Source organism: Perognathus longimembris, chromosome 19 (assembly GCF_023159225.1).
Source record: "Perognathus longimembris pacificus isolate PPM17 chromosome 19, ASM2315922v1, whole genome shotgun sequence".
Taxonomy (NCBI): Eukaryota; Metazoa; Chordata; class Mammalia; order Rodentia; family Heteromyidae; genus Perognathus; species Perognathus longimembris.
In genome coordinates, this window is record NC_063179.1 from 25180321 (window position 1) to 25196943 (window position 16623).

At 38.3% G+C, this 16623-nt stretch overlaps 1 protein-coding gene across 4 annotated transcripts in view; it reads left to right on the top strand.

Moving 5' to 3' along the window:
- Nnt (nicotinamide nucleotide transhydrogenase) overlaps positions 1-16623 on the top strand; it is a 107902-nt gene that overhangs the window by 31914 nt on the left and 59365 nt on the right. The window lies entirely within an intron of this gene.

The window sequence follows — 16623 nt, forward strand, 5'->3', positions numbered from 1 at the left end:
ATTATTGGTTATAAATCTAGGAGTGAATGATACAATTTAAAACTTCTTATATGAACACACACAGAACCTTAGGACCTACATTCATAGTGGCTTTTGTTTGTTTTGAGACAAGATCAGGCTATATAACCTACACTGACTGGCCTTCAACTTGTGGTCTTTCTGCCTTAACCTTTCAAGTTCTACAATTTCAGGTGTACACTACCTGGCCAGCCTTTATTTCTTACAAACAGACATAGTATATTTTAGTAGAAGGTCAAAGTATAAGATAATCATGAAGACTAGTTAAATTTTTTTTAACTGAGCCTTTCCTGTTTTATGGAATCCCGATCTTCATATGAAATTTGTATAAAGTCAAGTTTGTCAGTACATTGGCTTAGTTCCTGCTGCCAAAAGCTTGTTCAAAATTACCTTTCTCCTAATGTTTTTTTGGTCAGTCCGGGGCCTTGGACTCAGGGCCTGAGCACTGTCCCTGGCTTCCTTTTGCTCAAGGCTAGCACTCTGCCACTTGAGCCACAGCGCCACTTCCGGCCATTTTCTATATATGCAGTGCTGGGGAATCGAACCCAGGGCTTCATGTATACGAGGCAAGCACTCTTGCCACTAGGCCATATCCCCAGCCCTCTCCTAATGTTTTTTGGGGAAAAAAGAGAAGAGTTAATTCAAATATGAGGAAAAATGTTTTTTCTAAAATTCTTGTATATGCTTGGAGTACTGGTAATTGAAAACATGATCATTAAAAGAAAGATTAAGAGCCAAGCTCTTAATGGTGGCTCATGCCTGTAATCCTAGCTATTCAGGAGGCTAAGATCTGAGAGTCGAGGTTTGACTGCAGCCCAGGTAGAAAAGTCCATGAAACTCATCTCAAATTAACCACCAAAAAGCTGAAAGTGGAGCTGTAGTTCATTTGGAGAGCTGCTTTACACACACACACACACACACACACACACACACACACACACACACGATTTAGTTAGGCATTGGTGATTCACACTGTAATCCTAGCTATTCAAGAGGCTGAGGTGTAGAGGACTGTATTTCAAAACAGTCCAGGCAGAAAAATATGTGAGATTCCATTTCTAAAATAACCAGTAAAAAGCAGGGCTGGAAGCATGGCTCAAGTGGTAAAGTGCTGCTAGCCAAGCAAGCAATCAAGCAAGCAAGCTGAGTAAGTACAAGCCCTGAGTTTAGACCCTAATACTGGTAAAAACCAGAAAATATTACATAAAGGCACAAGTGCCCCTTGCAAACTATTGTCCTTGACATTGTACCTTTACTGGCTTATGTTGTAAACATTTTTGTGGATCATGTGAGGTTGTGTCAAGCTGAGGAATGACTTTCAGAGCAGAAGTTATTCTGAAAAACTTCAGAACCTTTAAAGGGTTCAAAGAGCATCAAGCACACTGTCAGTTATTTGGTTAATCTGAAATTCCATAGTCCAGGATCCATAGAAGGCTTGGCATGGATAAAAGATAATGGAAGAGGAACATAGGTAAGTATTGTTTTCAGGTAGCACCTTCATAAATTGATACATTTTTTATTGCCTTTCCATACACATCACTCAGTGGATTTGAATAAAGATAATGTCCTTGTACTTAAGTGTAGACTGTATGTGAAATAAAATTGTTCTGCTGCTACCTTGTCCTTAGACCCCTACGGGGTTGGGTGATGAATTAAAGGTGAGAATTTCACTTAATGTAGATACTTTCAGGATAGGGCCTAGCTGTAATCATATTTGTGCCCAGAAGAGAAGCTCCCAAACTTCCTATTCAGCCTTTAGTTTTTGGAGTTACCATTAAGAAGTGAGTTGGCCCTGGTTCCTGGAAATGTTCAGGCTATATTCATCTCCTTTCTGCTAAGACTTCTGAGACACAAAAGATTTTTTTTTAAAGCATCCATTGGATTTAGAAACCTCTTTGGATGACTTAGAATCATCAGGAAGGGACTGAGCCAGGTTGAAACTCTTCTTAGCAACTAGGGAGGGGAGAATCCCCTAGGGAGTGAACATTGAGGAGGAGTCATAGTGACTTTGCACTGATTGTGTCTTGGATAGATTTTACATAGAGACTTGTGAGAATGAAACATGTTGTAGAGCACTCACTAGATTTACCCCACTTTTCTCATTGAAAATCTTTCCTACTGGAAAAAAAACAAAACAATTCAATTATGATTATTGTATGGTTATGTAATTTCCTTTGTCTACCTCCCTTTGTGATTTGTAATTTCCTTTGTCTACCCTCCCTTTGTCTACCTCAGATTCTGCCCTTATTAATTGAACAAGCCATAGCACTACTGTAGGTCCTGAGGTTTTGTTTAATAATGATGAATTTGTCCTGGACCACTTGGGTTCCCAGATTCTTAGATGAGGGCATCTAAATGGATAGAGTTGGATCTCAGCTTCCCATTTTCCAGTTACCTATCCGTAGTCTACAGTCCTTGGTTTCATGTCTTAGCTCCAATTTACTTTTTTTAAATTTTTTTGCCAGTCCTGGGCCTTGGACTCAGGGCCTGAGCACTGTCCCCGGCTTCTTTTTGCTCAAGGCTAGCACTCTGCCACTTGAGCCACAGCACCGCTTCTGCCCGTTTTCTATATATGTGGTGCTGGGGAATCGAACCCAGGGCTTCATGTATACGAGGCAAGCACTTTTGCCACTAGGCCATATTCCCAGCCCACTCCAGTTTACTTTTGATATCTTATAAGTGCACATTGCATTTACTGTTTCGGCTGGATTTCAGTCATTGGAGGGGATAAAATGATTCTTTTAAAACTTGCACATATTGTTCTTTCTCTTCTGACTGCAGTCATTGTGCCCTTCCTTTTCAAATCCTACTCTACACAGTTCCCACTTCCTCCATGCTGTCTACTACATCCCATGCAGTGGCTGCATGGTCCCTGCACTCACGGCACCTTGCCCATGCTTTGTGCTCCTCTTTGCTGTGGGTGCAGCGAGAGTGTGCTATCTGTCTCTGTTGAGGCCAGTGCTTGGCACAGCCATTCACACACAATACTGCTTCAGCAAATTTTACTGAAGCCATTTTCTGTGTCCCTTCCTTAGGTCTTGGTTGGCACAATCCCCTTTATATTTTCTAAGTGCTACCTAAGGAAAGATGGATAGAGCACTCTGTTAGTATTGGCTCAGTTTTGAATAGGACCAGGGAAGAAGCTAATTCAACATGAGAAACTTTAATTATTCGAAACCTAGTCTGCGATTTGAGATGGTTAGTTAGACCTCTCAGGAGATTCAATTAGGAAATAGTGGAAGGTTGGTTTAGAAATTGCAAAGTATCCTGTCAAGCAAAAAGATATCTATTGCTAGTAAGTTACAATAACTTAGGCCAGATGTAATTAGATCTCTTAGGCCACAAGTCCACATTAAGGTAGCAAGACTTCTGGTGTTTATATGAGTTATGGTCTGTAAAATACCCATCACAGAACACTTGTGGTTTTCTATGGTTCTGGAGACTGGGGCGAGAGATAGCTCTCGCATTATGCATGAGTCTTCCATGTCTGAGTCTGAACTTGAGAGATATTGGTCTTGTGGAAAGTTTTTTTTAAATTTTTATTGTCAAACTGATGTACAGAGAGGTTACAGTTTCATACATTTTGTGGAAAGTTTTTATTTGTTCTCCATCTGATGCCACCCATTTCTTTGAATCTATGTTTCCTATGGAGTAGTGCAAAAGAATGACTTTCTGCAGTAATTTGCAAGCTTGTACTTTTAGGCACGAGAGTAAAATAGTACTGACTAATAATCTCTATAATTCCCAAAAGTAAAGGTTTATTTTTCAGATTATCCTTTTTTTGTAGATGTCAATAGTACTGGCTATAGGCTAATAATACCCAACATTTTGAGAACCATATTACTTATTTTCTTTCACTTTTTACTAACTAGCTAGTTCATCTGCTATCCTCATCTCCCTTCAACATATTTGTTGACTAGATGGAATTTTGTGATATTACTTACAGAAAGCATTGCTTGCTTGGAGAGAGACAAATACTTAAACATTGCAACATCAGCAGCTGGTAACCATGGGCTCCACACACTTCTTAATAGCTTTCAACACAGGCAGGACAACTTGTCGTCAAGGGGAGGATGCCAGAAGTGTGGGGTTTTCCATTGCCATTTGTCAATCCTGATTCCTTAGGGTGTGTTTGAACACACTTAGTGAGTGACTAGGCAAAATTTAACAAATGTTCTGTTATTGTATTCTGGTGTGGTCTGTTATTTCTTCAAAAGTGTGTTGCAAGATGGAGAAGCATTGTGCATACTTCCTTGACAGCTCTTGAGTTGAGAAGGTTTGGGAGGTTGAGGCTGCCACTGGTGATCATCACTGATCACTACCAGGACCCTATTAGTATTCTCCACCATATGCACTTCTGAATCTCCTTCCTTCAGGTTTCCCTTCTTTGTGCACCAATATTAAGGCAGAATAGCTCTGGATCTGTGATCTTTGCTGTAACGTATTAACCCAAATGAGTTTAACTGTTTAGGTATTATAGGCATTTATTTCTTGCTAAGTTAACATTCATAGTCAGTTCCCACATTAGTGGACAGCTCTTTCCTATCATGATGAAGCCCTGAAGGTCACTCCATGCATTGTCTGGATTTGAGGATCATGTGTTGAAGGCCTAGAAGTGGCACACAATGCTCCTACCCACTCTTCTTTCTCTGAAACAGTCACTTGGCCAAACCTGAGAAGCAAGCTGGGAATGATAACATAGCTACATGGCCAGGTACAAGGGAACCTTTTATGCACTTGTGAAGGCGGCCATAACAAGATGCCACAGACCTGTAGTTCATGTAGCAGAAATCAATTTACTCACTGTTTTATAGTCTACAAGTTCAAAATCAACCTGTTGGCAGCATTGGTTTCTTTTGTGGCTTCTTGGTTTGTAGATGGCCACCTTCTCCCTGTTGTTCTCACGTGGTCATTGCTCTGAGTGTTTGCATCTTTGGTGTCTGCTTTAGTATCTAATTTCCTTTTTTATTTAGGACACAGATTAGAGTAGGACCCATCCTAATGGTCTCAGACAACCTAAGTGACTTATCACCTCTTTTAAGCATATCTTCAAATAAAGTCATATTCTGAGATCCCGGGGGTTCAACTGTGAATGGGATAGTATGCAGTTCAGTCCAAAACAAATGTAGTTTTGTTTTTGTGCAGCTCACAGCCTCTTTTTTCTTCCCCATTTTGTAAGTTTATCCCTTTATCAATTTATTGAAATTTAGAGGGAAGTTCTTGAATTTAGAGGTAGATTCAAACTCTGACTCCACTGCTTAATAGCTGATTTGTCTAGCTGAAGATAAGCATCCTCATCTTTGAAATGGTGATAAAAATATCTTTTTTACAGAGGTGTTTGGAAGATAGGGTGAAAACAAATGAACAGACTAACCAATAGGCTCTGGGATAAGTGTGAGTATATAGAGCATATATATGTCAAGGCATCCAGTCTGTCAAAGTTAACTATTTACTAACTACCTTTTGGTTCTTTTTGCAAATAATTATGCAGAGAAATTGTTCCTCTAGTTTCAAAGATAGAGCTCATCTGTACTGTACTCTGCTTAACTATTTGGAATTGGGAATATGTTTATGAAATTAGTGGTAGCTTCTTTTTACTGTGTGTGTGGGGGGGGGTACCTGTCCTGTGGTTTGAATTCAAGGCCTGTATACTGTCCCTGAGCTCTACTACTTGAACCACAGTGCCACTTCCAGCTTTTTCTGAGTAGTTTATTGGAGGTAAGAATCTCATGGACTTTCCTGCCTGGGTTGGCTTCAAACTTCCATCCTCAGATCTTAGCCTTCTGAATAGTTAGGATTGCAGGCGTGAGCCACCAGTGCCAGTAGTGCCAGGAAGCATCTGTGCTCTTCTTCACCCTACAGAGACTCATTGGATAATGGAGGATTGAATCAGATATTCAGCCATTTTTCTTACCACATCCCTTTTATTGCATAACTGATGATCTCTTTTCTCACATGTCTATGTATACATGTGTGAAAAAAGAACTTTCATGTTCATCCATAACATGTTTAAAAATTTAAGATCCAATACTTTAACTTCATTTGTGGTTTTGATGTTCCAAAAGCATCTTTAACGTTTATCAGTATCCTAACTGATACCTTTGGCTGTCAGGAGAAGAAATTCCCACATAATCTGCCTTAGGAAAGGTGAGTGCTTAACTTATATTACCAGAACACAGCCCATTTATACCTGGGGCGAGGTGTGTGTCTCAGAGGCTGTGGAGTGCACTCCTGTGTTTCTTTGGACCCTTTGTTTCCTTTGAGTGGGCTTCAGAAACCCTAATGGAATGTAGACAACAGCGGGTCTCCAGTTTGTTCAACACAACAGCCATAGGATGGAAGACAGAGGCCTCTTCTGGTGGCTCCATCTTGAAGAGCAAGGAACCGTACTCAGAAGCAAACTTTCTCTTGTGAGTGTTAGCGCAAATTAGATATGCCTCAACTTATGTTTGGATCTCCGGACCAGTTATTAGAAAGATGATGGGATTACCCTCATCAATCTAACCAACTTCTGAGGTTATTTCTGCTGAAGTTCAAGGTCATAGGAAGGAAACAAAAATGAGACAAGTGACAAAATGAGAAAATGAATGCTAGGTAGGTGCTAACAATACTACAAATTTGTGTTGTGAGGAAATTTCTTAATACAAAAACATTGAAATTCAGGATTTTTTTACCTGAACATTTTTGCATTGAGTATGTATATATGAAAATCTTTATCTACCTATGTATGCATACATGTATATATCCATAGATGCATGTATCTATCAGTTTGTCTGTCTATGCATGCATGCATGTGTCTACCTATGTATGTATGCATGTATGTATTTACCTATGTGTGTATCTATCCCCTAGTACTTCTTAGTACTTATTTATGAGAAAGATGTTGTTTTGATTTGGACACACACACACACACACACACACACACACACACACACACACAGAGTTTTTATTTTTGCCAGTCCTGGGGCTTGGCCTCATGGCCTGGGTGCTGTCCCTGAGCTTCTTTATGCTCAAGGCTAGCACTTTACCACTTGAGCCACAGAGCCACTTCTGGATTTTTTTTTCTTTTTTTCTTTGTCAGTCCTGGGGCTTGGACTCAGGGTCTGAGCACTCGGATTTTATGTGGTACTAAGGAATTGGACTCAGTGTTTACTGCATGCGAGGCAAGCACTCTACCACTAAGCCACATTTCTAGCCTCCTGGATATTATATAATTTATATACTTAATCTGTTTGCTAGTATGGAGTTAAATTTACCATGTTCATGTTAAAGCAGAGAGTTTCTCTTGTCATAATTTGATGCTTTGCAGGCCAGGAAGTTAGGAATTTCCTCATGATTGCATGCTATTTGAATAATTCCAGTAAATAATGTTAAGTGCTCTTTGTGGTACCCATTTCATCTTGGTGCTTTTGTTCTTAATATTTTTAGTGGCTTATTCTTAATTAATTTATTTTTCCCCTCCTCTTTTTGGTGTTATTAAAGTTGTCTGTGAAGGGTTGATTCTTTTCCCAGTAGAATAGAATCTGAGAATTTATTGATTTCAGATGATTGTTTTAGGCCTGATTTATTCAGAGAGGTATCTTACAAAATTTTCCAGTAAGTCTTTAGCTTTTGGTATTCAGTTTAAGCTAACTCAATCATTTTGATTTTATTTTAGTGTTACAGAGAAGTGAGGGCATATTCTTTCCCGATGTAACAATATGTTGTTGAGGCTGTTTTTAGATATTAGTAATTTTCCTAGTAGCTCCTAATTTTAATACTTTTTATGCTAAATATTTCTGTAAATTTATTGATATGTATGATTATGAAAGATACTACAAACTCAATAACATAATGAATTTATATGAATTATAGCCATCTGTACATATTACTAAAAATAGCGGGTCTGGGAATGTGGCTTAGTGGTAGACTGCTTGCCTAGCATGCCTGAAGTCCTGCGTTTGATTCCTCAGTATCATACAAACAGAAAAAGCCTCAAGTGGTGCTGTGGCTCAAGTGGTAGAGTGCTAGCATTGAGTAAAAGAAGCTCAGGGACAGTGCCCAGGCCTGAGTTCAAGCCCCAGGAGTGGAAAAAAAATAGTGCATAGGTATGATATATTTATGGAGTCTACAGTCTGTTTGTAATGCCCACAGAAGCTAGAGGAGTCTTCTACTAACCTAGAATACCATCTTCTTTCTAAGTAATAGCCAACCAGTTTGAAAACTGCATAATTAAAATTTAGATGAGGGCTTTAAAAACCTTCCACTCTTGTAGAAAACTGTTTACTAACTTTTAAATGCAGCATTGTTAAGTTGGCTCTAAACTTAAAACCTGACAATCTTTTTTTTTTTTTTTTGCCAGTCCTGAGGCTTGAACTCTGGGTTTGGGCACTGTCTCTGAGCTTCTTTTGCTCAAGGCGAATGCTCTACCACTTGAGCCAAAGCGCTGCTTCTTGCTTTTTTGAGTAGTTTATTTATCTCTTGGAGTTTACTGCCTGCTCTGGGTTCGAATCAGATCTCACAATTTTTCTTTGTCTTTTGTGCCAGAACCAGGGCTTGAACTCAAGGCGGGCTCTTTCTTGGTCTTTTCTGCTCACAGTTGAAGCTATACCACTTGAGACACTCCTGTATTTCTGGCTTTTTGATGGCTATTGGAGATGAGTGTCTTGGCTATTTTGAGATCTCAGTCTCTTGTAGTTAGTATTATAAGCATGACCAGGAAAAAATTTAATAAATTAAAATATTATTTCAAAAATATATTCCAGAATTAGAAGTAAATATTGTATATTCTTCCTGATTTAGCCTATGCATTAGAACTAATAAATAATTATTAGTTGAGTCAATGAGAATATTTGAATGATGAGTGGTTACTGAAGTCCTACCATTGTCTTGGCTGAAATATGGAAATAATTTCTTTGGAAGAATCCGAGTTAGCAGGGAAAACAATGTGTATGAACAAGAAAAGAGCAAGAAATACTTCAGAAACTTGGAAACCATGTCAAAATTTCCACCCAGTTTGTATTGTGCTAGGAAATACTTTAACATTTTTGTTCCCTCATTAATTTTTCTGTGGTACTTATCTTTTTATACAAATAGTGTTAGGGAACATTGCTTTCCTATCTTTTCAGATAAGTGCAAAATTAACAGAACTCTGATTCAAAATGGGAAAGCTCAATTGTGTCTTCTAACAAATGACTTATTCATTCTTTTGTTAACTCTTAATATATTCTAATGGTTTTACAGAATTTTATTTTTTTGGAGTCTACCTTATCATATTTAACCATTTCCCAGAAGTTGGGCTTTTAGTTGGGTAAAAATGGGACTAGTAAACTGGGTGCTGGCTCATGTCTATAATCCTAGCTACTCAGGAGGTTGACATCTGAGGATAGTGGTTGAAAGCCAGCCAGGCAAGAAAGTCCATGAGACTCCTATCTCTAATTAACCACCAGAAATCCAGAAGTGGCACTGTGGCTCAAAGTGATAGAGCAGTAGCCTTGAGCAAAAGAGCTCAAGGACAAGCACCTAGACTCTGAGTTCAAGCCCTATGACCAGGAAAAAAAAAATAACAAAAATAATAAAACGGTGCTACTAGTTTTTGTCAATTAAAAAATTACACTCTTTTCTGCTTGATGCCTATGCCTAAATTTTCATGTATTCTTCCAATTCATTAGTTTTTAGAAGTAGAATTACTCAAGAGTAAATATTAATGCTTTGATTAGTTAGTACATACTTAATATACTGCTTTCTTGAAATTTCATCAGTGAGGCTTCATTTAAATATTAAATTTTTTTTTCCAGTCCTGGGGCTTGAACTCAGGGCCTGGGCACCTGGCTTCATTTTGCTCAAGGTTAGCACTCTACCACTTGAGCCACAATACCACTTCCAGCTTTTTCTGTTTATGTGGTGCTAAGGAATCAAACCCAAGGCTTCACGCATGCTAGGCAAGCACTCTACTGCTAAGCCACATTCCCAGCCCCTAGTATGTATTTTTTTTTAGTACTCTGATAGTTTGAGAGGCCATAATAAGTTTCTTTATATATAGTATTTCTTTTACTATGATTAAACATTTTTATTTGTTATCATTTTTTGAATAGGCCAATTATATTTACTGTTCAATTATTAGGATTTTAGCATTTTGCTTTTAAGTTTCTGTGAGCTCTTATTTTTTTTTGAAGGCAAAATCAAGGTATTGGTGTTTAATTTTCTCTTTTCTGTGAGCTCTTATTAAGTTTTTTTCATTTATGTTTTTTGAGGGTTATAGTATATATGTTTTCAAATTTAAATATACTGATGTTTTCCTTTGTAATTTTTCTCCATTGCCTTACATTTAGGAAGCATTGTTTAATCCACAGATTAGAAAGATATTAAAGGTCCCCCCCCGTCATTTTTTTTCTCTTTATGGGACAAGTCCTTATGATCTACCTTAAGTTTAAAGTATAATATTAGGGTTGAATGAAAAAGTCTCCCCTAAATGTGCAACTAATCATTTTATTCATTTATTTTCTCTAATTTTGTGATATCACGCTTTCTATCATATTAGGCTATCAGTGTGAGATAATATTTTGAAATTGTCATCTCGGACTTTCTCTCTCCTGACCTAATCTTTTGAGGATTTGTTCATTTGGAACATTTATTTACTACTCTGCTTCTCTTTTGGCTCTATTTTCTCTCTTTCTGTTTTCAATTTTTATTTCTTCACTTTTCAGAATTAAAGAAAAAAAATGGATCCACATGTGAGTGCTTGCAGGCAGCTGCACCATGACATTCAGCATCGTAGTCCCTGTGGTCTTATTAAAATTTCTTAACTTTCAGAATTAGAACATGTGGGAGATAAGGAAAAGTACAGGGAAGAAAATAAATTAGTCTTACCATTCAAGTATATTCTGATATTGTTAAATGCTATATGGCAAATTTGCTATAGTTTTATAGTATATGGAAATGCATAAAATACTCATAAATATTATAAATAAATGTACATATTATTTTGTTAAGTTCTTCTTACTTATAAAAATTCCACACTTTTTTCTTTTTTTTTTTTTTTAGTGCTGGGAAATGAACCCAAGGCCTTGTATGTGCTAGACAGTCACTCTACTCTAAGCAATATCCCCAGTCCCAATTTCATGTCTTTATGAATATTTCTATAATGTAAGTGGATGTTTAACTTATTCTAGTGCTTCCCCCCAGATTATATATGAGTAATTACTGACTGTGAATGTGCTATTGTTTCAGAAGTGATTGAATTTCAGAGCAATAATATGGACAGAATACCTATGGTATCTCTATAAATGTATGTGTGTGTGTGTGTGTGTGTGTGCACATGTGCACACACATTTCTTTTTCTTTTTGTAGTACTGGATATTAATGCCAGTGCCTTGTGCTTGCTAGGTAAGTGCTGTGACACTTGAGACATAACTCCTTAGTTTTGGGTTTTTTTTTTTTTAATGAAGTCTTGAAGTCTAGAATTTTTGCCACTCTCCTGGCCTTAGACCTGTGATTCTCCCATCTACATCTCCTGCCTAGCTGGGATTAGAGGTGTGAGTCACTTTTCTGGCTGTGTATTTGTGTTTTTTAAGTCTTTGTCCACTGCTACTCAATTGTTTTCTATACAGTTCATAGTAAAGTCAGAGGGCACAGTGCAATGTACATTTCATGTTTCTTAGGAAGCCTAGACAGTTTTGGTCACTCGAGTCTTTACACAATAGTAGCATTGTAGTCTAGGAATGCTCCTTAGCTATAGATATCTCCAAAGTAAAACGGAATCCAGAATTTTGAGGACAAGAATTAGTGGTATCCCAAGTAAAATTTGTGAGATTGGTGGCTGTAAAATTGATATAGTCAGAAGTAAGAAGGGGGAGGTATTGTTAAGACTTGAATCCAGAAACCACCAGGGCCATTGGGTGCAGGTGGGTCTGGTCCTGGATGCCCTGGGGAGGCTTTGCACAAGTCCTTCACCTCCATCCTTCCCTACTGAGCCCGCAGCTCTGAGTGATTGTGCCAACGGAAGGGATTGGTAACTTCAAAACACCAAGCAAATTATCTGAAAAAAGAAACCTGTATCATGTTTAACTCCAAGTGTAAACATCCCTGCCTCTCCATTTATGAAAAGGCTTGGCTTCAGGACTGGGGTGAATGTTTACCTAATGAAAAGATATCCAAGAGGCCTGTCTCATTCTCCCTGGGCTGTATAAAAGATAAATCCTATTTGCAATGATCATTATAGAACTATTTACTAGAAGAGACTAACCAATGTAGTGAAGATTTTAAAAAGTCTTCATCATCCAAACATCATAGGCTACCGTGCTTTTACTGAAGCGGGTGATGGTAGCCTCTGCCTTGCTATGGAATATGGAGGAGAAAAGTCTCTAAATGACTTGATAGAAGAGCGAAATAAAGAAAGCTATGCTCCTTTTCCAGAGGCTATCATTTTAGAAGTTGCCTTGAACATGGCTAGAGTATTGAAGTATCTGCACCAGGAAAAGAAACTGCTTTAGGGAAATATAAAGTCTTCTAATGTTGTAATTAAAGGTGATTTTGAAACAGTTAAAATCTGCGATGTAGGAGTCTCTCTATCACATTGAGGAACTGGATGAATCTTACCAGAAAGTAATTGAACTCTTCTCTTTGTGCACCAATGAAGATCCTGCAGATCATTCTTCTGCTGCTCAGACTGTGGAAGCTAGATGAGTGACCATGTTCACACTCACCTCAGCCTGAAGTATGGCTTGTATATAACCATTCTCTTCACTTGGATATGTTTAGTTGCTATGGTCCATGGTCATTGTACTCTAGACGGCCTATTTTAGGGCCATATCCTTAGCATAAGCACTTAGCGTACTGGGTTTTCAGTGAATTACTTACATATTTTTTTTTTTAACCTAGTATCTTTCTTTTATTTCCGTAAGCCTGAATCCAGGTTACATAATAGCTTTTATTTTTATTAGAAGTTTTTTTTTAGGGGCTGGGGATATAGCCTAGTGGCAAGAGTGCCTGCCTCGGATACATGAGGCCCTAGGTTCGATTCCCCAGCACCACATATACAGAAAACGGCCAGAAGTGGCGCTGTGGCTCAAGTGGCAGAGTGCTAGCCTTGAGCGGAAAGAAGCCAGGGACAGTGCTCAGGCCCTGAGTCCAAGGCCCAGGACTGGCCAAAAAAAAAAAAAAAAGTTTTTTTTAATTATTATTATAAAGGTGATGTACAGAGGGATTATAGTTACACGAGTCAAGGAAAGAATACATTTCTTTTTGAACAATGTCACCCCTTCCTTCCCTCGCTCCTAGTTTTGCCCTCCCATTCCCACCCATAAGTTGTATACTTTATTTTCAACAGAGTGTCTTGTGAGTACCATTGCTGCATTTGTTCATCCTTTGTCTCTCCATTTCTGTGCCTTTCCTTTCACTCCTAAAGACAGATGAATGAACAAACAGAACAAAAAGGAAAGATAACAAAAATAGCAAAAAATAAAAAACAAGCACCTCTTGTTTTCATTTCCTGAAGTTCATTTTGAGAAATGTTATTTTGTATGATTAGATGCACATAGGCAAGTGCCTTTCTATTCCTCTGTATAACAGCTTCTTAGAAGTTGTACAAATCCAGGGTTGAGGACACCTTCATAAATTAAAGGTCATGTTTACTTCACCATGCACGTGGGACTGTGGGACATGATCCTTTTTTGAGGGCAGGACACAATTCCTGGACATTTATGCTGAAGGTTAATGCTCTACTACTTGAGCCACAGCTCCACTTCAGGCTTTTTTGGTGGTTAATTGGAGACTCTCCTGCTGGAGATGGCTTTAAATGGCAATCTTTAGAACTCAGCCTCCTGAGTAGATAGCAGGTGTGAGCCACTAGCTGGTACTTTTTTTTTATGCATAATATATTTATGTCTTCTATGCATCTCAGCTCATTCATAAGTATTTATCTCCTCTGTTCTTTGTTTTTTTTTGTAATTTATTTATTAATTAAACCAAAATTTTTTGACAAGGTGTTGTGCAAAAAGGGTACTGTTACATAGTAGGGCAGTGTGTACATTTTTTTTTGTCATATCTTACACCCTATTTTTCTTTCCCTTCCCTAGGTCAGGTAGACATATATACAATACACAATGTACCAAGAACATATACAGTAGCCATGTGGCCTATGCCAAAGAAAATTTGCCTAGGGCTTTAAATGTAATGTCGACATTAGACAATATGTTGACAATAGTCTTATATGAACGTACATACCTAGCTTTTGAACTATTGTATTCCACTGAGAGGTCAATTTTTGACCTTTATATGTTGAGTAGTTGTTTGGTTTTAGTTACATAATGTTGGGTCGCTGACCCAATCCTGTGGGAAATAGCATTTGACAAGAAGTTTATGCTTTCACAGACCTGGTCTCTACCCCGTCACCCCATCTTAACAGTCATATATCAGGGAGATCATGCCCCTTTATTTTCTGTGTTCTAGGCTTGTCTCGCTCAACATTATTTGTTCAGGTTCTGACCATTTCCCTGCGAATAACATTATTTCACCATTCCTAATCGCTATGTAGTATTCCATTGTGTATAGGTACCATATATTTTGGATTCATTCATCTGTGGAGGGGCATCTGGGTTGTTTCCATATTTTGGCTATTGTGACTTGTGCCGCGATAAACATGGAAGTGCGAATGTCTTTTTGATATCTTGGGACCTGCTGTTCAGGATAGATGCCTAGAAGTGGTATGGCTGGGTCAGAGGGTAGGTCTATGTTGAGCTTTTTGAGAAACCTCCATACTGTTCTCCAAAGTGGCTGTACTAACTTGCACTCCCACCAACAATGGAGAAGGGTTCCTCTTTCCCTGCACCCCCTCCAGCATTTGTTGTTGCCTGAGTTCAGAGTATAGGCCATTCTAACTGGAGTGAGGTGGTATCTCAAGGTTGTTTTTATTTGCATTTCCTTTACTACCAGGGATGTTGAACATTTCCTCATATGTTTCTTTGCCATTTTTTTTTCTTCTCTTGTGAAGTCTCTCTTTAGCTCCTTTGCCCATTTCCTAATTGGTTTACTGGGCTTGGAGGGGCTTAGTTTTTTGAGTTCTCTGTAGATGATGGATATTAGGCCTTTGTCTGTTGTTGTGCTGGTAAAGATCCTTTCCCATATGGTAGGCTATCTTTCTATTTTGGTGGCTATGTCCTTAGCTGTGCAGAAACTTTTTATTTTGTAGTAGTCCCATTTGTCGAGTCTCTCCCCTATTTGTTGTGCCCCTGGGACTATATTCAGGAAGTTCCTTCCTGTGCTTATAAGTTCTAGTGTCTTTCCTACTCTGTCCTTCAGTAGTTTCAAGGATTCAGATCTGATATTGAGGTCCTTGATCCATTTTGAGTTGATCTTGGTGCATGGTGATAGGCTTGGGTCTACTTTGAGTTTTCTGCATATGGCTGCCCAGTTCTCCCAGCACCAGTAGTTGAAGAGGCTATGTTTATTCCATTATATGTCTTTAGCTCCTTTGTCGAATATCAGCTGACTGTAAGAGTGCGATTTTATTTCTGGATCTTCAATTCTAATCCATTGGTCTTCCTGTCTGTTTTTATACCAATACCAGGCTGTTTTTGTTATGATGGCTCTATAGTAGAGCTTGAAGTCTGGTATTGTGATACTTCCTGCACTGCTTTTCTTGCCTAGAATTGCTTTGGCTATTCTAGGTCTTTTGCTGTTCCATATGAATTTATGGATTGCTTTCTCTATTTCAGTGAAGAATGTAACTGGGATTTTGATAGATATTGCATTGAATTTGTATAACAATTTGGGCAATATGTCCATTTTCACTATATTGATTCTGCCTATCCATTAGCATGGGAGGTCTTTCCATCTCCTTGTGTCTTCTTTGATTTCCCTTATTAGATTTTTATAGTTCTCATTAAATAGGTCCATCACATCCTTGGTTAGGTTGATCCCTAGGTGCTTTATTTTTTGTTTTTTTGGCTACTGTAAATGCAATTGTTTCCATAATTTCCTTTTCTGCTTGTACATTGCTGGTGTACAGAAAAGCTGCTGACTTTTGTGGATTGATTTTGTATCCTGCTACTTTGCCAAAATGGTTTATTAGGTGTAGGAGTTTGGGGACTGAGTTTTTTGGGTCCTTCAGATATAAGATCATGTCATCTGCGAATAGGGATAGCTTGATTTCTTCTTTGCTGATGTGGATCCCTTTGATGTCCTCCTCCTGCTTTATTGCTATGGCTAGGGATTCCAGCACTATGTTGAACAGAAGTGGGGAGAGTGGGCATCCTTGTCTTGTTCCTGAGTTTAGGGGGAATGATTTAAGTTTCTCTCCATTTAATACGATGCTAGCAGTTGGTCTGTTGTATATGGCTTTTATTGTTTTGAGGAATGTTCCATCTATTCCTGTTCTCTCCAGAGCTTTTAATAAGTATGGATGTTGTATTTTGTCAAAGGCTTTTTGGGCATCGACTGAGATAACAATGTGATTCTTGATTTTAGTTCTGTTGATGTGGTGAATTACGTTGATTGATTTACGGATGTTGAACCATCCTTGTGACTGTGGGATGAAGCCTACTTGGTCATGATGTATAATTTTCTTGATCAGTTTCTGGATCCTGCTAGCTAATATTTTATTGAGGAGCTTTGTGTCTGTGTTCATTA